General features: G+C 48.6%; 2 protein-coding genes across 9 annotated transcripts in view; one reads left to right on the top strand and one right to left on the bottom strand.

The window, feature by feature from the left end:
- CYRIB (CYFIP related Rac1 interactor B) overlaps positions 1-23,458 on the bottom strand; it is a 101,408-nt gene that overhangs the window by 53,377 nt on the left and 24,573 nt on the right. For 3 of the 8 annotated variants that reach the window (XM_069957100.1, XM_069957095.1, XM_069957099.1), the window contains exon 1: positions 4,683-4,799. The gene's annotated coding sequence lies outside the window, so the exon portion shown is untranslated. Of the gene's footprint in view, positions 1-4,682; positions 4,800-9,738; positions 9,860-21,156; positions 21,216-23,458 lie in introns of those variants that run through there. The other 5 variants (XM_069957098.1, XM_069957096.1, XM_069957097.1 and 2 more) reach the window with 4 other exon arrangements.
- Positions 21,461-23,458, top strand: part of LOC138782995 (elongation factor 1-alpha) — a 37,507-nt gene continuing 35,509 nt past the window's right edge. Inside the window, exon 1 of the mRNA XM_069957093.1 lies at positions 21,461-21,712. The gene's annotated coding sequence lies outside the window, so the exon portion shown is untranslated. The remainder of the gene's footprint in view (positions 21,713-23,458) is intronic.

Here is a 23,458-nt window from a genome sequence, read left to right as displayed (position 1 = left end):
CAGCCTTACAATCACCAGACATGGCACCGGCTCAAAGCCAGGGAGGCGGGAAGGCTGGCATCGCCTCAGCAAGCTGTAATCGGTTAGTAACAAGGCCCGGATGAGATCAAGTGATCACACGGCGCACGGCCGGCCCTGGCACCTCCAAGGGTTACTACTAAACATATCTGATGGTAAAACTTAGATACCTCACACCTTAGTTACCGGAAAAGAACACTGCAGAGATAGGAATTATCTGCAAAATCCCTGTAAGCTAAACTACAACTCCCAGCATGCCCTGCCCGCTGAAGGCAATGGTGAAACAGAAAGGAGAAGATGATAAATGTAACAAGAAGCAATGATAAGAAGGTTGGCACAGAGGAGAAATTACTGGTAAGGTGGTGTATATGTAGGCTGGCACACAGGAGAGAGGCGCAGATAGGCTAGGACAGGGGTAGGCTGGGCCACAGGGGGGAGGATCAGGGGTAGGCTGGGCCACAGGGGGGAGGATCAGGGGTAGGCTGGGCCACAGGGGGGAGGATCAGGGGTAGGCTGGGCCACAGGGGGGAGGATCAGGGGTAGGCTGGGCCACAGGGGGGAGGATCAGGGGTAGGCTGGGCCACAGGGGGGAGGATCAGGGGTAGGCTAGGACACAGGGGGAGGATCAGGGGTAGGCTGGGCCACAGGGGGGAGGATCAGGGTAGGCTGGGCCACAGGGGGGAGGATCAGGGGTAGGCTGGGCCACAGGGGGGAGGATCAGGGGTAGGCTGGGCCACAGGGGGGAGGATCAGGGGTAGGCTGGGCCACAGGGGGGAGGATCAGGGGTAGGCTGGGCCACAGGGGGGAGGATCAGGGGTAGGCTGGGCCACAGGGGGGAGGATCAGGGGTAGGCTGGGCCACAGGGGGGAGGATCAGGGGTAGGCTGGGCCACAGGGGGGAGGATCAGGGGTAGGCTGGGCCACTGGGGGGAGGATCAGGGGTAGGCTGGGCCACAGGGGGGAGGATCAGGGGTAGGCTAGGACACAGGGGGGAGGATCAGGGGTAGGCTGGGCCACAGGGGGGAGGATCAGGGGTAGGCTGGGCCACAGGGGGGAGGATCAGGGGTAGGCTGGGCCACAGGGGGGAGGATCAGGGGTAGGCTGGGCCACAGGGGGGAGGATCAGGGGTAGGCTGGGACACAGGGGGGAGGATAAGGGGTAGGCTGGCACACTGGGGGGTGATGGGTAGGCTGGGACACAGGGGGGATGATGGGGAGGCTGGGACACTGGGGGGTGATGGGTAGGCTGGGACACAGGGGGGATGATGGGGAGGCTGGCACACTGGGGGGTGATGGGGATGCTGGCACACTGGAGGGTGATGGGGAGGCTGGCACACTGGGGGGTGATGGGGAGGCTGGCACACTGGGGGGTGATGGGGAGGCTGGCACACTGGGGGTGATGGGGAGGCTGGCACACTGGGGGGTGATGGGGAGGCTGGCACACTGGGGGGTGATGGGGAGGCTGGCACACTGGGGGGTGATGGGGAGGCTGGCACACTGGGGGGTGATGGGGAGGCTGGCACAGTGGGGGGTGATGGGGAGGCTGGCACACTGGGGGGTGATGGGGAGGCTGGCACACTGGGGGGTGATGGGGAGGCTGGCACACTGGGGGGTGATGGGGAGGCTGGCACACTGGGGGGTGATGGGGAGGCTGGCACACTGGGGGGTGATGGGGAGGCTGGCACACTGGGGGGTGATGGGGAGGCTGGCACACTGGGGGGTGATGGGGAGGCTGGCACACTGGGGGGTGATGGGGAGGCTGGCACCACTGGGGGTGATGGGGAGGCTGGCACACTGGGGGTGATGGGGAGGCTGGCACACGGGGGGGTGATGGGGAGGCTGGCACACTGGGGGGTGATGGGGAGGCTGGCACACTGGGGGGTGATGGGGAGGCTGGCACACTGGGGGTGATGGGGAGGCTGGCACACTGGGGGTGATGGGGAGGCTGGCACACTGGGGGGTGATGGGGAGGCTGGCACACTGGGGGGTGAGGGGGAGGCTGGCACACTGGGGGGTGATGGGGAGGCTGGCACACTGGGGGGTGATGGGGAGGCTGGCACACTGGGGGGTGATGGGGAGGCTGGCACACTGGGGGGTGATGGGGAGGCTGGCACACTGGGGGGTGATGGGGAGGCTGGCACACTGGGGGGTGATGGGGAGGCTGGCACACTGGGGGGTGATGGGGAGGCTGGCACACTGGGGGTGATGGGGAGGCTGGCACACTGGGGGGTGATGGGGAGGCTGGCACACTGGGGGGTGATGGGAGGCTGGCACACTGGGGGGTGATGGGGAGGCTGGCACACTGGGGGGTGATGGGGAGGCTGGCACACTGGGGGGTGATGGGGAGGCTGGCACACTGGGGGGTGATGGGGAGGCTGGCACACTGGGGGTGATGGGGAGGCTGGCACACTGGGGGGTGATGGGGAGGCTGGCACACTGGGGGGTGATGGGGAGGCTGGCACACTGGGGGGTGATGGGGAGGCTGGCACACTGGGGGGTGATGGGGAGGCTGGCACACTGGGGGGTGATGGGGAGGCTGGCACACTGGGGGGTGATGGGGAGGCTGGCACACTGGGGGGTGATGGGGAGGCTGGCACACTGGGGGGTGATGGGGAGGCTGGCACACTGGGGGGTGATGGGGAGGCTGGCACACTGGGGGGTGATGGGGAGGCTGGCACACTGGGGGGTGATGGGGAGGCTGGCACACTGGGGGTGATGGGGAGGCTGGCACACTGGGGGGTGATGGGGAGGCTGGCACACTGGGGGGTGATGGGGAGGCTGGCACACTGGGGGGTGATGGGGAGGCTGGCACACTGGGGGGTGATGGGGAGGCTGGCACACTGGGGGGTGATGGGGAGGCTGGCACACTGGGGGGTGATGGGGAGGCTGGCACACTGGGGGGTGATGGGGAGGCTGGCACACTGGGGGGTGATGGGGAGGCTGGCACACTGGGGGGTGATGGGGAGGCTGGCACACTGGGGGTGATGGGGAGGCTGGCACACTGGGGGGTGATGGGGAGGCTGGCACACTGGGGGGTGATGGGGAGGCTGGCACACTGGGGGGTGATGGGGAGGCTGGCACACTGGGGGGTGATGGGGAGGCTGGCACACTGGGGGGTGATGGGGAGGCTGGCACACTGGGGGGTGATGGGGAGGCTGGCACACTGGGGGGTGATGGGGAGGCTGGCACACTGGGGGGTGATGGGGAGGCTGGCACACTGGGGGGTGATGGGGAGGCTGGCACACTGGGGGGTGATGGGGAGGCTGGCACACTGGGGGGTGATGGGGAGGCTGGCACACTGGGGGTGATGGGGAGGCTGGCACACTGGGGGGTGATGGGGAGGCTGGCACACTGGGGGGTGATGGGGAGGCTGGCACACTGGGGGGTGATGGGGAGGCTGGCACACTGGGGGGTGATGGGGAGGCTGGCACACTGGGGGGTGATGGGGAGGCTGGCACACTGGGGGGTGATGGGGAGGCTGGCACACTGGGGGGAGGATGGGGAGACTGGCACACTGGGGGGTGATGGGGAGGCTGGCACACTGGGGGGTGATGGGGAGGCTGGCACACTGGGGGGTGATGGGGAGGCTGGCACACTGGGGGGGTGATGGGGAGGCTGGCACACTGGGGGGTGATGGGGAGGCTGGCACACTGGGGGGTGATGGGGAGGCTGGCACACTGGGGGGTGATGGGAGGCTGGCCACACTGGGGGTGATGGGGAGGCTGGCACACTGGGGGGTGATGAGGAGGCTGGCACACTGGGGGGTGATGGGGAGGCTGGCACACTGGGTGGTGATGGGGAGGCTGGCACACTGGGGGGTGATGGGGAGGCTGGCACACTGGGGGGTGATGGGGGGGCTGGCACCACTGGGGGGTGATGGGGAGGCTGGCACACTGGTGGGGTGATGGGGAGGCTGGCACACTGGGGGTGATGGGGAGGCTGGCACACTGGGGGGTGATGGGGAGGCTGGCACACTGGGGGGTGATGGGGAGGCTGGCACACTGGGGGGTGATGGGGAGGCTGGCACACTGGGGGGTGATGGGGAGGCTGGCACACTGGGGGGTGATGGGGAGGCTGGCACACTGGGGGGTGATGGGAGGCTGGCACACTGGGGGGTGATGGGGAGGCTGGCACACTGGGGGTGATGGGGAGGCTGGCACACTGGGGGTGATGGGGAGGCTGGCACACTGGGGGGTGATGGGGATGCTGGCACACTTAGGGTGATGGGGAGGCTGGCACACTGGGGGTGATGGGGAGGCTGGCACACTGGGGGGTGATGGGGAGGCTGGCACACTGGGGGGGTGATGGGGAGGCTGGCACACTGGGGGGTGATGGGGAGGCTGGCACACTGGTGGTGATGGGGAGGCTGGCACACTGGGGGGTGATGGGGAGGCTGGCACACTGGGGGGGTGATGGGGAGGCTGGCACACTGGGGGGTGATGGGGAGGCTGGCACACTGGGGGGTGATGGGGAGGCTGGCACACTGGGGGGTGATGGGGAGGCTGGCACACTGGGGGGTGATGGGGAGGCTGGCACACTGGGGGGAGGATGGGGAGGCTGGCACACTGGGGGGTATTGATAAGACACAGGCAGTGTATACAGATAACCTGCTGACACACCGTACCCGACCCCCGTGCTGCCCTCTCCCTGCTGCCGGCGCCCTCACCTGTTGTAGCCGGGGCCGGGACACGACAGGGAAGGACGCTCCTCGGGCCTACAGTCCCCGCTGCCGCATCTCCATTCACTGCTTCCTCCTCATTGAAGCTCCCGGCTCTGACACACACTGCAGCAGCGGCGGGGGCGGCGCCTCACTGCTCTCCCCGCCCACTCCTCTGCCTTCCGGGAAGAGCGGCCTCACACTGGAGTACCAACATGGCGCCCGCACTATGACGACTTCCGGCTGCCATAATATGATTGGCAACTTGAAATTAGTCCCTGGTTGGCATGTTTTAACTCAATCTATCTTTATTTATGAACACTAACCTAAATGTAATTTCTGCCCACAGCAACATATCAGAGCACAGCCATCATTTTACCAGTTTGAAAAAATAAAGCTTTACTTCAGTTGCTATAGGCAACACACTATTAATAGACCAATGAATATGTTAACCCCTTTTTTCCCCAGCTTATTTTCCATACATTTTGTATTTAAATTGTGCATTTACACAGAAAGATTTATCTGACAGATTTTTGAAGCCAAAGCCAGGAATGGATTTAAAAAGAGGAGAAATCTCAGGCTTTTCTTTATGACCCGTTCCCTGTTTATAGTCTGTTCCTGGCTTTGGCTTCAAAAACCTGTCAGATAAATCTTTCAGTGTGAACGCACCCATAGTCTCTCATAGGGGAGCTAGTATTACAGGAGTCTTTAACAGTTGCAAAACTACAACTCCCAGCATGCCTGGACAGCCGTTGGCTGTCCAGGCATGCTGGGAGTTGTAGTTTCGCAATAGCTGGTACGTCTCTGGTTGAAGAACACTGTACTAGACTGCAGGAAGGGCCCCACCATCAGCTAATAGGAATCCAGGAGCCAAGATGGCCGCTCCAGACATGATACCATTGATTAGTGTAAAGAAACCTTTCATATAAAATGAAAACAGTCTGGCGGATGATGATCCCAGGTCATCAGGTTCTGACGCCAATATAAACCGAAAGTGAGAGAATAAAAAACACGGATGTAACAACCGCTGCGACCACAGAGCTTCCTCCATGTCATAATGCAGGCCTATAGTGTCAAGTCCCCATCAAACAGCTCCCTGTATCTCAGCTTCCTAGGCCCCAGGTACTGTGCCATTAGGGGATATAAAATATAGCAGCTTTTCTGTTTGGTTATGTTCAACACACTTTTTTTTCGGAGAGTGTTTTAAGATGTAAAGCACAATTTTACTCCTAAAAAATATGTCCGTTTTATATCGATATATACAACGTTGTTCATTATAGTACATGTACCAACAGGACTGGCAATGTGCTACTATGGTCAGAGTGTACACATAGGAGCAGGGACTCCCATCTATGGTCAGGCTCCCTGCTCCTGCACAGTACTCATCTGCACTGTACACACTGTATGAATCTCTGCTCCCAGCTTCTACACAGTACTCCTCTGCACTTTATAAACTGTATGTATCACCATGCACTGCTCCTGCACAGTACTCACTTGTACTGTATACACTGTGTGCATCCCCACCTCCTCCTCCTGCAAAGTACTCCTCTGCACTGTATACACTGTAAGCATCGCCACCTTCTCCTCCTGCACAATACTCCTCTGCACTGTATACACTGTGTGCATCGCCACCTTCTCCTCCTGCACAGTACTCCTCTGCACTGTATACACTGTATGCATCACCAACTCCCCCTCCTGCACAGTACTCCTCTGCACTGTATACACTGTAAGCATCGCCACCTTCTCCTCCTGCACAATACTCCTCTGCACTGTATACACTGTGTGCATCGCCACCTTCTCCTCCTGCACAGTACTCCTCTGCACTGTATACACTGTAAGCATCGCCACCTCCTCCTCCTGCATAGTACTCCTCTGCTCTGTATACACTATGCATCGCCACCTTCTCCTCCTGCACAGTACTCCTCTGCACTGTATACGCTGTATGCATCGCCACTTCTGCCTCCGACACACTACTCCTCTGCACTGTATGCTATATGCATTACCGCTCCCTGCTCCTGCACAGTACTCATATGCACGGTATACAGCACTGTATACACTGTATTTATCAATGCTCCCTGCTCTGCACAGTTCTCATCTGCACTATACATGCTGTATGCATTGCCGCTCCTTGCTCCTGTACGGTACTCATCTGTACTGTATACACTGTATGCATAGCCGCTTCCTCCTTCTGCACAGTACTTATCTGCACTGTATACACTGTATGCATCGCTGCCCCCTGATCTTGCACAGTCCTTATCTGCACTGTATGCATCACTGCTACCTGTTCCTGCACTGTACTCATCTGCACTGTATACACTGTATGCATCACTGCTACCTGTTCCTGCACTGTACTCATCTGCACTGTATACACTGTATGCATCACTGTTCCCTGCTCCTGCACAGTACTCATCTGCACTGTATGCATCACCACTCCCTGCTCCTGCACAGTACTTATCTGCACTGTATGCATCGCCGCTCCCTGCTCCTGCACAGTACTCATCTGCACTGTATACACTGTTTGCATCGCAGCTCACTTTACATTTATGTTGGTAAGTAACAGGGCACAGTTCGTGCTTTGCACCAGGCACTGGAGTGACACTTTTTTTTTGTTTGTTTTTAATTTGGGGCTTTAAAAATCCTCCAATTTTCAGGAAATTTCCTACCAGCCAACAAAGATCTTTCTGTAAACCTATAAAACAAGTGTAGCAAAAAAAAAAAAAAAAAACTTAAACCCACCCTAGGCCTTCTGCTTCCCCTGCACTTCCCTGACCTGTGAAATGTCTATATACGGTCACATGTAATATACCCAGAAAGCAGAAGATGTGTCTCTTATTAACTTGCAGCGGAAGCGGCCGTCATGGCTCCCTGCTCCCCTCTAATCTTTATGACAGAGCCGACGTCTGTGGAAGATGGATATCACTAATAATCCAGAAAGCGGCCAACGTCAGAAGTGTGGATACAACCAGCAAGACAATATACAATGCATACATAACAAACACATAAGACAGACCTGTGGCAGGAATGCGTCGTCTTAAAGGGGAATCCTTTATGACATCTATGTTAGGGAATAATAATGTCATAGAGGTGGTCCCCTCTATAAACCAGAACTGAGTTGCCAGGTAAAAGGGGGGATCTGTGCTGAAATCAACTGTCCTTAAAGGACCCATCTATTATACTATTACAGTTCCTGCAAAAAAACTTTGCTGAGAGTCCTATTAAAAATCTACTGTATATAGCTGCCATGCAGACCAATGAGTCTCCACAGTAACAGACTACAAACAAACCCTTTATGCAGTCACACTCTCTTCCACCTATATCCTACTTATTACTAACATAGATTTGGTAGAATAACAAAAAAAAGGAGGGGACAGGTGGAAGGTAGTTAGACTGCAGGACCTGACGACATAAGCGTAGTTTGTAGTCTGTTACCATGGAGACCTATAACTCTACACAGGAGCTGTATACAATACACAATACAATAGGAGATTTGGAATTATAAGATCTGTCCCAGGATAAAAATGTATTACCCATCTACAGGATCTGGGTGGGGGCCTGACCATTGGGGCCCCACTGTTGTCCCCACAAAGAGTAAACAGGGCAAGGGTCCTCTTAAACCACTTACATTCTCGTTCCCCATCCTTCTGTATGGGGCACTAACAAAAATATGATTGTTGAAATAACATGCGCTCACTTCCCCAGATCCAGTGCCGATCTGTTTTTCCGGGTCCCTGGACTTTTCCTGGTCTGACTTGGAACCGGGGTCATGGGGTGTCAGGTCCACTCAGCCAATCAGCAGCCTTTGTGGGGTCCCAGCTTGGCTTAGCGGACCTTACACGCCATGACCCAGGCCCCACTCCAGGGAGCGGCCAGGGACCGAATGGTTGGTATGAGGCCACCAGGGCTAGAGCCGGGGAAGTAAGAGCATGTTATTTCTTTTATCCTCTCCCTCCCCGGCACCTGTGAAAAAAGAGGTCTGCTTGGACAAATTTGAGTCCTAACAATCTCTATACAGATTATATGCTGTGGAATATGATGATGAAGGAGTTGTAATCAGACTACACAAGGTTTGTTTGTAGTCTGTAACCATAGAGACATAGATTTTTCAAAGAATCTGTAGATGCATTGGAAAGTAGTATAGGTACTAGAGCATCAGACTAGACAAGACTTGTTTGCCTGTGACAGTGACTATATATAGATTTGTAGGGGAGTTGCAGACACAAAATTATAAGATTTGGTCACTCAAGACAATTTGCAAAAGTCTACAGAGACCAGATAGATGAATTTCCAGCATTTCTTACTATATTTCCCAAAGGTCATATGAAGGTCGATAACCAATTTTGTAATTCTGGAAAGAAATACATCAAATCCATATGAGCTACAAAGGTTATTGTCTTGGAGCAGTGTTCCCCGACCAGTGTACCCCCAGCTGTTACAGAACTACAACTCCCAGCATATAATCACTTCTATGATTATGATTTAAGTTGGTTCACTTTAAGGGGCAACAATCATATTTTTGGGGAATGAGAATTGATGTCCTGTGAGAGGACCCTTGCCCCATTTACTTTTTGGGGAGACAACAGTGGGGCCCCAATGGTCAGGCCTGCACCCAGATCCTGTAGATGGGTAATACATTTTCATCCTGGGACAAATCTTATCATTCCAAATTTCACTTGTTTTTGCTTAGTTTTTTTTGTTGTTGTTTTTTTTTTGCAGTTTTTATGTTCATGTGTACGGGCCTATAGACTAGAATAGTTTTTATAGTGTCCACAATTGCAGATATTATGCAAACCCTGAATTACTGCTGTGTGCAAGGGCCAAAGAAGGCAGGCAGAGTATAACTGCCGGACCAGACTACATGGGGTTCATTTGTAGTCTGTTACCATGGAGACACATCTCTAAAACTCTAGATCCCTTTAAGGGAGGACAAATTACAAAGTTGCTTCAATGTTTTTTGAGTCATTGGAGCAGTATAAACATGGTGGCAATATTGGGCATTCCCTCTAGGAAACTACACTGTAACAAGACCCATGAACAATGTTTTCTGAAAAGCCATATAAAGTTATACCTGAGGACTAGCACCGCTGTGCCTGGCAGTATTCCTGGAACAGATCAGAATCCGGAGGCTTTATAGAGCTGTCAGGATATCCCCGAGCTCCAGGTGTAAATCCAGTGTCATAAAAAGGGATCTGGAGGAACAAGAGAAGATTTAACGCCCGGGCTGTAAATATATTCATATTATAATAATGTCATAGAAGAGGACAAGTATACCGTATATATACCGTATATAGATAATATCAGGGAGGGCCGGATAAGGGGAGACAAATAAACAGTGACACCAGTATATAGATAACAAAGATACACACAATGGCTGCTGCTCAGCGCTCAGTCTCCCCCTCCTTGTAGAATGACCTTTATGAAGGTCATTGAGCATGCTCAAATCCTTTCTCATTCATCTGAATAGGACAGGTCCTATAAGTCCATGGGCCCTGCTGTAAAGCATATCTCTAAATGCTGTTAAAATGGCTAAGGCAAGATGGCTGCCTACATAATAATGTACAAAAAAGTAAGTAAAAAAATGTAAATCAGAAAATAGAAACTGAGTAGAAAAAAAAAAAGATGTTTAAGTATCTGACTGGTCAGTAAAATGTAGGTGATGCATGTGGTTTGAAGGGCTTGTCCTAAATTAATCATGTCTATGTTTGCTTTATACTAAAACAGTGCCACACCTGTCCATAGGTTGGATTCGGTATTGCATCTCAGCCCCAATCACTCAAACTGAGCTGTAATACCATACAAAACCTACAGACAGAAGTGGCACTGTGTCTAAAAGTAAAGAAACAGCTCCACCTCTACCCACAGGCTGTGTCTGGTATTGCACCATTTAAATAAATGAGGCTGAATGTTTTCCAGATCTCATTGTGATTGGCTCTATAGACCTCAGTAGAGTAAGCCGTGCCCTGTGTGTACGGTGGGGATGTTGTGTCCGCCTCTATAGTCTATGTATTCTCTATATGGCACTGGTCCATCCCTAATAACAATAATCTTCCCCCCAGACCCGCTCTCCGACTATTTATCTCATGTTATTCGTCTTGCAGACGAGCTAATTGTGTCAAGGCGACAGACAGAGCGCTGCAGCTGTGCGTGGGAGCCGCCATCCATTCCCCCTGGATGCTGCCTGCTACTACACAGACAACAGCACAGATACAGCAACCAAAGCCGCCGACTGTGGTATACAGGAGAAGCGTAAAGAAACGTATGGAAGCCATATAGAGTCATCACATACAGTAACGTATGGAAGCCATATAGAGTCATCATATACAGTAACGTATGGAAGCCATATATAGTCATCATATACAGTAACGTATGGAAGCCATATAGAGTCAGATTGGCAGATTACTAGATTATTCCTGACACATCTAACATGCACAATCCTTCCCATGACATCTGCCCTCATGGAGAGCTGGACTCACTACACAGTAGATGGACCACTGATCCCACCGAAAGCAATGGCTTCAGCAGACACAATGCATATGGCCAGCCGAAAGGTGTTATCCAAGATTGGGGGAGGCACACAGCTACTGTTTTACAAAAACAGCCCCACCCCTGTCCTCAGGTTATTGTATGAGGTCGGCTCAAATGTTTTCGAGTTGCAGTTTATATAAATGGGCACTGTGTAATGCTGTATTTCACCTGTGGGGGCGTTGCAGGGAAACTGAACACTTACTGCCAGCCTGCCAGGTCTCCCTGCTGATCCCTGGAGATTCCACCATAAGGATACTTTGCCATCAGTGTATTGTCAAAGGATCCCTCCAAAGGACACTATATAAGATCACAGTATATAGGATCACAGTATATAGGATCACACTATACAGGATTATAGTATATAAGATCACACTATATAGAATCATACTATATAAGATCACAGTATATAGAATCATACTATATAGGATCACAGTATATAGGATGATACTATACAGGATCACAGTATATAGGATCATATTATACAGGATCACAATATATAGGATCACACTATAGAGGATCACACTATATAGGATCATACTATACAGGATCATAGTATATAGGATCACACTATAGAGGATCACACTATATAGGATCACAGTATATAGGATCATACTATACAGGATGGCAGTAAATAGGATCATACTATACAGGATCACAGTATATAGGATCATACTATACAGGATCACAGTATATAGGATCATATTAAACAGGATCACAATATATAGGATCACACTAGAGGATCACACTATATAGGATCACAGTATATAGGATCATACTATACAGGATGACAGTATATAGGATCATACTATACAGGATCACAGTATATAGAATCACACTATACAGGATTACAGTATATAGGATCATACTATACAGGATCACAGTATTTAGGATCATGCTATACAGGATCACAGTATATAGGATTATACTATACAGGATTACAGTATATAGGATCATACTATACAGGATCACAGTATTTAGGATCATGCTATACAGGATCACAGTATATAGGATTATACTATACAGGATCACAGTATATAGTATCATACTATACAGGATCACAGTATATAGGATCATACTATACAGGATCACAGTATATAGGATCATACTATACAGGATCACAGTATATAGGATCATACTATACAGGATCACAGTACATAGGATCACACTATACAGGATTATAGTATATAAGATCACAGTATATAGAATCATACTATATAAGATCACAGTATATATATATATAGAATCACACTATATAAGATCACAGTATATAGAATCATACTATAGATCACAGTATATAGGATCACACTACATAGGATCACAGTATATAGGATTATACTATACAGAATCACAGTATATAGGATCATACTATACAGGATCACACTATATAGGATCATACTATACAGGATCACAGTATATAGGATCATAATATACAGGATCACAGTATAAAGAATTTCACTATAGAGGATCACAGTATATAGGATCATACTATACAATATCACACTATATAGGATCATACTATACAAGATCACATTATATAGCATCACACTATATAGGGTCACACTATATAGGATGACAGTATATAGGATCATACTATACAGGGTCACACTATATAGAATCACACTATACAGGATCACAGTATAAAGGATCATAATATACAGGATCACACTATACATGACCGCAGTATATAGGATCACACAATATAGGATAATACTCTATAGCACAGGTGTCAAACTCAGGCCCTCCAGCTGTTAAAAAAAAAAAACAACTCCCATCATGCCTGGACGGCTGTCCAGGCATGATGGGAATTGTAGTTTTGCAACAGCTGGAGGGCCTGAGTTTGACCCCCTTGTTTTATAGTATGACAGTGTATCTGGGATCAGGCTGGTACGGATAGGTGACATGGTCAGTGTGCGGTCACACAGAGCGCTGTACAATCCTGCAGATCACATTTCCCTCCTGCTCTTCTGTAACCTCCTGTATGATATTTCTTTACATCATGATCTATGACCTGGTGGAAAACTGAGCGATATCATTGGGATAAAACCATAATTACTCCGGAGATGTGATTCAAGTACATACATAGTTGTGGCAGATTTTAGTTATTAGTCATTGTGCTCTAAGTACCAATCTATGACAAATAATGAGTTTCCTATAATCCTTCCTGTATTGTAAGGAAATACAACTAACCAGTGGTCCTATGATTTCTTACTAGCTCTGCACAGTCTTTACAGTACCTTATAGCAGTTATATTCTTGTATATAGGAGCAGTATTATAGTAGTTATATTCCTGTATATAGGGGGCAGTATTATAGTAGTTATATTCTTGTATATAGGAGCAGTATTATAGTAGTTATATTCCTGTATATAGGGGGCAGTATTATAGTAGTTATATTCTTGTATATAGGAGCAGTATTATAGTAGTTATATTCTTGTATATAGAAGCAGTATTATAGCAGTGGAGGACCCTTTTAATGAGATTGATAGAAAATAATGGTCTTGATGAGAAGTAAAGAGACTGGAGTTCAGTTCTGATGACAAAATGTTTGTGAAAGTCGTGACGTGGCCATTGATTGACTGTGCGTCTGCGATCAATGTGTTTATTCAGTCCATGTACTTCCAGCACAGCGACTCTCTCTGTTTGCAGGGTGCGCGGCACTAAGCTGAGCCTGCGAGCACCTCTTAATTATTCATGTACAGCTCCACTTCAATAAGCTTCCATGACCTGCTCTGTTTTCTAATGATCTCTGTGAAAATCAATTTCTCTAGTCAAGAAAAAGCCAGAGAACCGACAGGGCCCCCCGATCCACTTAAAGGCGCAGTGACTCCAAAATAGGATTTGGAGGGAAAAACCTTCCTCCTATGGACAGGACTACACCAGTCATATAAGTACAGTTCCATCATTGTAGAAGTTCTGAAACTTTTGAAAATACTTTGCTTGCATTCAAAGACAGCAAGCAGAGGTCTTAGGCTGGGCTCACATATGTCCCATAATCCAGCATAGTTGCCAGGTTTGGATTAGAGGTTGGATGCAATAAATCCTGTTTGTTGTCCAACATTGGCGAACCAGTCCTGTGGCTTCTCAGCTGGTACTCATGGCACTATACCTGTATACAATAGCATCTCATGGCACTATACCTGTATACAATAGCATCTCATGGCACTATACCTGTATACAATAGCATCTCATGGCACTATACCTGTATACAATAGCATCTCATGGCACTATACCTGTATGGAATAGCATCTCATGGCACTATACCTGTATACAATAGCATCTCATGGCACTATACCTGTATACAATAGCATCTCATGGCACTATACCTGTATGGAGTAGCATCTCATGGCACTATACCTGTATACAATAGCATCTCATGGCACTATACCTGTATACAATAGCATCTCATGGCACTATACCTGTATACAATAGCATCTCATGGCACTATACCTGTATGGAATAGCATCTCATGGCACTATACCTATATGGAATAGCATCTCATGGCACTATACCTGTATACAATAGCATCTCATGGCACTATACCTGTATACAATAGCATCTGATGGCACTATACCTATATGGAATAGCATCTCATGGCACTATACCTGTATACAATAGCATCTGATGGCACTATACCTGTATACATTAGCATCTGATGGCACTATACCTGTATACAATAGCATCTCATGGCACTATACCTTTATACAATAGCATCTCATGGCACTATACCTGTATACAATAGCATCTCATGGCACTATACCTTTATACAATAGCATCTCATGGCACTATACCTGTATACAATAGCATCTCATGGCACTATACCTGTATACAATAGCATCTCATGGCACTATACCTGTATACAATAGCATCTCATAGAGGTCTCAAGTGAAGCAATGTATATTGTACCGCATATGTTTTATTACAATGATGGGCAGTGCAATAGAGAGTGTAAAAATAGAAATCTAGACCCCACAGATGATAGCCACGTGTCAGAGAAGCCCTCCACCTCGCTCCCCAAGCAATGTCTGCCAGTGACTTAGAGGGGGGTTAGGGGAAGAGAAAGACTGACAGATAAATTTGCAGAATTGTTGGGTTTCATAGGAAAACCAGTCGCAACACATTGCAGCTGCAACTTTTGCAAGATTGTCGAACCGCAGTGACACACCCTAGTTATGGCAATGGAAAAGTGACATCATGATTCAATATCTTGCAACTCCGACTGACTTCTGCAGGGAGCGGAGTGTGCACTATGCAGCTCAAGCTCTTGTGTGGTTTAACATAGGGAGGTTTACAGGCCAGGCAATGCTCCTTGGGAAAGGTTATGCAAATTAGCTCTCCTCCTGAAGGAAGAAAGCTGCCTCTCTGGCGCCACCACCTGGAGGTCTTGTATGTGCGGCTCTTTACAACATCAAGTTGGAGACCACTGCTACAAGTCAATGGGGGACATTTATGAAGACTGGCGCACGAGTATGCCAATCTTTAATAAAGCCCTGCCCCCACTAAGAAGTGCACGCCAGACTTAATAAATGTGCCCCATGATTTTATTAGAAAACCAGCACAGGAAAAGCAAGGCCGGGGAGGTATGAAACAGAGCAGGGGTATCAAACCTGCGGCCCTCTCGCAGCTGCATAACTACAATTCCCATCACGCCTGGACAGCCAAAGCTTTGGTTATGCAGGTATGATGGGAATTGTAGTTTCTTAGAGACGAATCTCTTCAGCAATTTCTTCCTATCCGGCTTTCTGACACCCCGGAGTCACGTTATTAGAGCCATAGATGACGTCGGCTTATGCCATTTACTATTTCAAGAAGCCGCCAACTCAGTCCCCACAAAGCATCTATGCCTCAAGCTGATCCATATAGTGATGCTATAAATACGCCTGTGGATCAGCATCTGGACATATGGCGGCTTCTATCCAGGTTAGTCCCCCCACATTCCATCATGTTATGGCTCCAGAAAATGTTGTGGCCACACAGATCTATGGGGTCTTACAGGGCCTCCGAATTCATCCGGACTGATAATAGCAACTCATGGCACCATTGGATGTCTTATTACACAGCACAGGTCACAGCACATGCACAGCACTGATCACAGCACAAGTCACAGTACATGCATGGCACAGATCACAGCACAGGTCATAGCACATGCACAGCACAGGTCACAGCACAGGTCACAGCACATGCACAGCACATGTCACAGCACAGGTCACAGCACTGATCAAAGCACATGCACAGCACAGGTCACAGCACAGGTCACAGCACATGCACAGCACTGATCACAGCACAGATCACAGTACATGCATGGCACAGATCACAGCACAGGTCATAGCACATGCACAGCACATGTCACAGCACAGGTCACAGCACTGATCAAAGCACATGCACAGCACAGGTCATAGCACATGCACAGCACATGTCACAGCACAGGTCACAGCACATGCACAGCACTGATCAAAGCACATGCACAGCACTGATCACAGCACAAGCCACAATACATGCATGGCACAGATCACAGCACAGGTCATAGCACATGCACAGCACATGTCACAGCACAGGTCACAGCACTGATCAAAGCACATGCACAGCACAGGTCATAGCACATGCACAGCACATGTCACAGCACAGGCACAGCACAGGCCACAGCAAAGATCACAGCACATGCACAGCACAGGTCACAGCACAGATCACAGCACATGCACAGCACAGGTCACAGCACAGATCACAGTACATGCACAGCACAGATCACAGCACATGCACAGCACTGATCACAGCACATGCACAGCACAGGTCACAGCACAGATCACAGCACATGCACAGTAAAGGTCACAGCACATGCACAGCACATGCACAGCACAGATCACAGCACATGCACAGCACAGGTCACAGCACAGGTCACAGCACAGATCACAGCACATTCACAGCACAGGTCACAGCACAGATCACAGCACATGCACAGCACAGATCACAGTACATGCACAGTACAGGTCACAGCACAGGTCACAGCACAGATCACAGCACATGCACAGCACAGGTCACAGCACAGATCACAGCACATGCACAGCACAGTTCACAGCACATGCACAGCACAGGTCACAGCACAGATCACAGCACATGCACAGCACAGGTCACAGCACAGATCACAGCACATGCACAGCACATGCACAGCACAGATCACAGCACATGCACAGCACATGCACAGCACAGATCACAGCACATGCACAGCACAGATCACAGCACATGCACAGTAAAGGTCACAGCACATGCACATCACAGGTCACAGCACAGGTCACAGCACAGATCACAGCACATTCACAGCACAGGTCACAGCACAGATCACAGCACAGGTCACAGCACATGCACAGCACAGGTCACAGCACATGCACAGCACAGGTCACAACACATGCACAGCACAGGTCACAGCACATGCACAGCACAGGTCACAGCACATGCACAGCACAGGTCACAGCACATGCACAGCACAGATCACAGCACATGCACAGCACAGGTCACAGCACATGCACAGCACAGGTCACAGCACAGATCACAGCACATTCACAGCACAGGTCACAGCACAGATCACAGCACATGCACAGCACAGATCACAGCACATGCACAGCACAGATCACAGCACATGCACAGCACAGATCACAGCACATGCACAGCACAGGTCACAGCACATGCACAGCACAGGTCACAGCACATGCACAGCACAGGTCACAGCACATGCACAGCACAGGTCACAGTACATGCACAATATAGATCACAGAACAGGTCACAGCACAGATTACAGAACAGATCACAGCACATGCACAAAGCCCTAGCTGATCCTCTAAGTACAACACCAATGAGGGCACCAACCTGCTCCTTCTACATATCATACACACAGTCAGGGATCTATAGAAGATGGGGTTGGGGTCCTTCCTTATGCCCTAGCTCCTCCCTGCTCCATACCACTGCTCTCCTCCTCATCTGTGTTTACAGTCTGTATAAAGAGCAATTCGCCATCTGAGGGGGAATGATGAAGACGATATGGGAGACATTGACTTTTACTAGCATTTGGCAGACGGCCTGTGTGTGGGTGAATGTATGTATGTATGTGTATGTCACAGTGTGTATATATGTGTGTTACAGTGTATATACATGTGTGGGGGAAAATGTATGTATGTATGTAAGTATGTGTATGTCACAGTGTGTATATGTGTGTGTTACAGTGTATATACCTGTGTGTGTAGGTGAATATAGGTGTTTCACAGAATGTATACGTGTGTAGATGGATGAATGTAGGTGTGTGTGTATGTGTGTGTCACAGTGTGTATATGTGTGTGTCACAGTGTATATACATGTGTGTGGGTGAATGTATGTCTGTGTGCGTCACAGCATGTATACATGTGAGTGAATGGATGAATGTATGTATGTCAGTGTTGCAGTTTGTATACATGTGTGTATGTGTGTGCCACAGTGTATATAAGTGTGTGGGTGAATGTATGTATGCCTATAACATCTGTGTATGTATCTATCCGTGTGTAGATGGGACACGTGTATGAATGTATGCAGCGTTGTGTATACATATTGAAGTGCATATTCATCCGGGCCAATGCCCCTCTCCCATAAAATATCCCGCATACATATAGCACCCATGCAGGGATGACACAGTGACGGTCCGCAGCCGCACGACTCCTTTGTCCTAACAGCTGCGTCTTTCTAACCAGCTTAATAATGATAATATTTCCCAGTCTCATTGACTAGAAATTTCCTCGTAGACACAAAACATTTTTTCCTTTTTAGATTTTTCTAATAAAACCCATTCTGGGTTCACGCTGAGATGACTTCAAAGCCTGGCGTCTGCCGAGGCCGTTCTCACATTAACATAATATTACATCTGACGGAGTGACCTGGATTCTGAAACAAGCGGCAAGGAATGGAGGATACAGGAACGTGTTCACACTGAGCTCTCCCTCCCCCAAGGATGAATAGTCAAAGCTGAAAGCAGTGGCAGAGCTGGAGAACGTTCGGCCTTCTAGATGTGTTCTTGTCTGGCGGCATTACATCTACAGCTCGGTACAAGGAGTACTGAAGGCTCTGCCCAGGGCATCTTTGTATCAAAGCTTCTCAACTATAGCAGCCAAGGTACCCGCGGAGGGTCTAGGGGGTCATCACGTACCTGAAAGACTATAGAGATTGTGCCACGCTGAGAGCTGTGAGGGAGTACCCATGCAGAGTGGCTCAATTTGTCATCTAGGCTGCATTGTGTCTATAACAAGATCCACAACATTAGGCCTAAACCGCGGCACGATGCCCGCCACTGCCGCCCACAGAGCCCAATGTCCATAGTTTTATATGACGGGTTCTGCAATGTTCTTTTTCCCATCAAATCGAAAGACACCTTGGCAGAACCCAATGGGGGAGATTTATCAAACATGGTGTAAAGTGAAACTGGCTCAGTTGCCCCTAGCAACCAACCAGATTCCACCTTTCATTTTCCCAAGAGTCTGTGAGGAATGAAAGGTGGAATCTGATTGGTTGCTAGGGGCAACTGAGCCAGTTTCACTTTACACCATGTTTGATAAATCTCCCCCTATGTGTATAACCTCCATACCATGCCGAAATAACAGAGCCATATATTGTCCAAATAAAAGTTTTTCACTGTTGTCTAAATAATAATAATAATAATAATAATAATAATAATAATAATAATTCTGGACCTTTCCACCACCTCCATGCCTTTCATCCTCTATCCCTTATATCCCTCTATCCCCCTCTTTCTGTCCTTGTTTTCTATATACACTGTACTGCTTTACACCTGATATATTTGTTAGTGACTTTGGAACTCTCAGTGCCTGTTCACATCTGTTTCGGAGAATTAGTTTGAAGCCGCTGTTGCAGATTCCATCATACTCAGCAGGAAGAACAGCGCAACATGCAGGATTGTTCATACTGTGAAAACAATTGACACCATATCGAAACCTAAAAGACTGTATTATAAGTTGGCAGAATCCATCTGGTGGCCATGTTGTTTGTAGATATCAAAAAGGTTACACTGTTTTTTCTTGGTTTTCTGCTCTTAAGGGGTATTCCACTCAAACATAACTTTTGATAAGTTGCTGCCTATGGTGAGACTAACAATTCCTTCCATACTTGTTATTATGTGTTCAGTCTCCTTCCCCCAGTTGTGAGCTGCTGCTTTCTGCTAAAAATACAAAAATCTGTGTGTGAGCTTTTATCTCTGTCTCCCCCTCCTCCCCCTCTCTTCTGAGACAGCTGATGTAAACAAGTTCCTGACTGGCTTTATCTGCAACATTGCAGCTTCTTTGTAATGCTGGGAGGGTTATTCTACAATGTTGCAGATAAAGCCAGTCAGGGACTTGTTTACATCAGCTGTCTCAGAAGGGAGGGGGAGACAGAGAGAAAAGCTTACACACAGATTTTTGTATCTTTAGCAGAAAGAAGCAGCTCAGAACTGGGAGAAGGAGACTGAATAGATAATAACAAGTATGGAAGAAATTGTTAGAGATGAGCAGAACTTTCGGACTTTCGGTCCGAAAGCCACTCACTCCAGTGCGATGCCTGTGATCCCGGGTGCATAGTTGCCAGGGAATGTATCTTGAATTCCCTGGGCAATCCAGTCCGCAGATTCCCGGGATCACAACTATGCACCCGGGATCGCAGGCATAGCAATTGAGCGAAGATGCCGTCGGACCAAAAGTCCGACGGTTCGCTCATCCCTAGAAATTGTTAGTCTTACCATGGGCAGAAACAAATCAAATGTTATGTTTGAACGGCATACCGCTTTAAGACAGAATAGAAAATTGAAAACGAGAACACAGATGTGAACAGAGACAGACGGGGAATGGGGAACCTCAGGCTGCTGGAAGTGGGGGCGGATGCCACTTCCTCTAATAAGACATCACTATTCCCATGTGTGACTAATTTATGGAATAAGTAACAATGGGCTCTGTTCACACTTACATTTACAATGGAAGTCACAACACTTTAGCGGGTCCATCAAAAGATGGATACCACCAACACTCCATGAGCACCATTGACTTCCTTGGGGGAGAGTTATCAAACATGGAGTAAAGTGAAACTGGCCCAGTTGCCCCTAGCAACCAATCAGATTCCACCTTTCATTTTCAATGAGTCTGTGAGGAATGAAAGGTGGAATCTGATTGGTTGCTAGGGGCAACTGAGCCAGTTTCACTTTACACCATGTTTGATAAATCTCCCCTGTATGACCCTTTATGATATAGCGGTATAATACCGTGTGGGGCATCAGTCCATCCAAGGCCAGCCAGATCAACAGTGTTTATCATGATTCTGAGACTGAGCCAATCCTATAAGAGAAGCAAAGGTGATGCCGCCATGTGTAGTATAACACCAGTTCGGCCAAGGACAAGCATCACAGCGGCGGTAATAGACCTCCTCTCCCATCAGACATTTTCATATGTTCGGTCGCCCTTACGAGAAGAAAGCGCTTTCTAATCCGACAGAAGATGAGTTCTTTAGATTACTTGATGGAAGACATGTAAGTCTTATCTTACGGCTATAGACGTGTACATTGTATTTCCCGATAAAAGAGGCAACACAGATCTTTACTCTTCATGGATCTGGGCTCTATGCGGCTCATCCTCCTCTGGGCTGGGGATGGGGGCTAAAATACTTTCCTATTGTTCCAATATACTGAGCAAGAACAAAAAAAAAAAAGGATATAAAAGGCAGCAGAACCTTGTACATAGATTCAGCGGGGATGAATTCATACGGGTTTAAAGCAGGACTGAATGCCTCTCTATCACAATGCAGAGCAATATGGGCACGTTGGAATGAAGGTTCATTGCAGGGCATCGGAAAGGATACGGCGGCGTGTGGACTGGAGGAATAATACATTGCCCACCCGTCATTCAGAGCTGCGCTCACTGCCCTCTAGGCAATTCCTACTGAAATAAAAAAAATTCAGCAGTAAATGGAAATCATTCAGCCGAAAGAACTCTTCTAGGAACCTGTATGGGCACCACAATAGCTTCATCATCACCCCACATTGTCTGACCCAAACCATGGACGTTAGGCCGTAATATGGTGACTAATAACTCAATATAGAGGGATAACAAAGATGCACAAGAAAGGATGGGAAAATTGGGGGTTTTAGGTTAGAGGTGCCCTATCATATATTTCTTCTACATAGGGAAAATTACTCCGCAGGCCGCCGGGGTGACTGGTTCCCTTCTGGGAAGACAGATATGCAAAGATACCGCGTAGACACCATCACGTTTTTCTCAACATCAGTGAGCTAGCTAGACCTTCTATCGGGAAGGAACAACCAAGTCAAGAGTGGTCTCCAATCAAGTAAACCACTTTTCAACAAGCCACAGTCAAGTATGACATGACTTGGGAAATAACCAAGCATCCACAGACAGCTGTTTCGGGGTATTTGCCCCTTATCAGTGTGGAATAGGATTCTGGCCCCCCTTGGCTTGGGTTTTTCTTTCCCGCTAGAAGGTCTGACTGACCTTGAGAAACACGCAACGGTGTCTCTGCAGTGTTTTGCTTGATCTCCTGGAGGTCAGCCATCATTCCTTTGAATGCACTTACTAGGCTTTGCTCTCGTTAGACAGAATTCTGCTCCACACTGATGAGGGGCAAATTCCCCAAAACAGCTGTCTGTGCATGGATACATTGCTTGGGTATTTCCCAAGTCATGTCATACTTAACTGTGTATATCAAAAAGGGAGGTTGGCACATCTACAGCTAGCTAGTGAAATATTGAGTAGAACTGCCCATTTGATTGCTTAGTCCAGAATAAGGAAAGTAGTCCAGTGTGTGGTCCTACTCAATGACCGCTCACTACATGCATACTTATACACAGATATCTGTTAACCCCCGAGAAGGACAGCCCACATGAATACGTGGCTCACAATGAGGAGAGATAAACATCAATAAATGATAAGTCATCCTGGAACTTTCCCCATAAAAACAATACATATATTGGCTCAGCTCCTCCTGCTCTATACCATGCTGTTCACAGATTGAACTCCATGTTTAATGAGTCAGAATTCCTTTAAAGGGGAACTCCAGCGAGTTAACATGTACTAAAATCATTGTTGGCCGTTCATCGATAGTTCGCAGATCGGTTTGTGTAAACTGTCTTTATACAGGATTCTACTGTGTAAAAACAAAAGCAATCTGTTCAACAATCTTCGAATGATTGAAACCGAGTTTTTACAACAATTTCTCTGTTTGTCCATGTGAAGATCGTGGGAAAAACAAAATCAACGCA

This window comes from Dendropsophus ebraccatus, chromosome 2 (assembly GCF_027789765.1).
Source record: "Dendropsophus ebraccatus isolate aDenEbr1 chromosome 2, aDenEbr1.pat, whole genome shotgun sequence".
Taxonomy (NCBI): Eukaryota; Metazoa; Chordata; class Amphibia; order Anura; family Hylidae; genus Dendropsophus; species Dendropsophus ebraccatus.
Note: the sequence above shows the minus strand (reverse complement) of the source record. Positions and strands in the feature narration are given on the sequence as shown.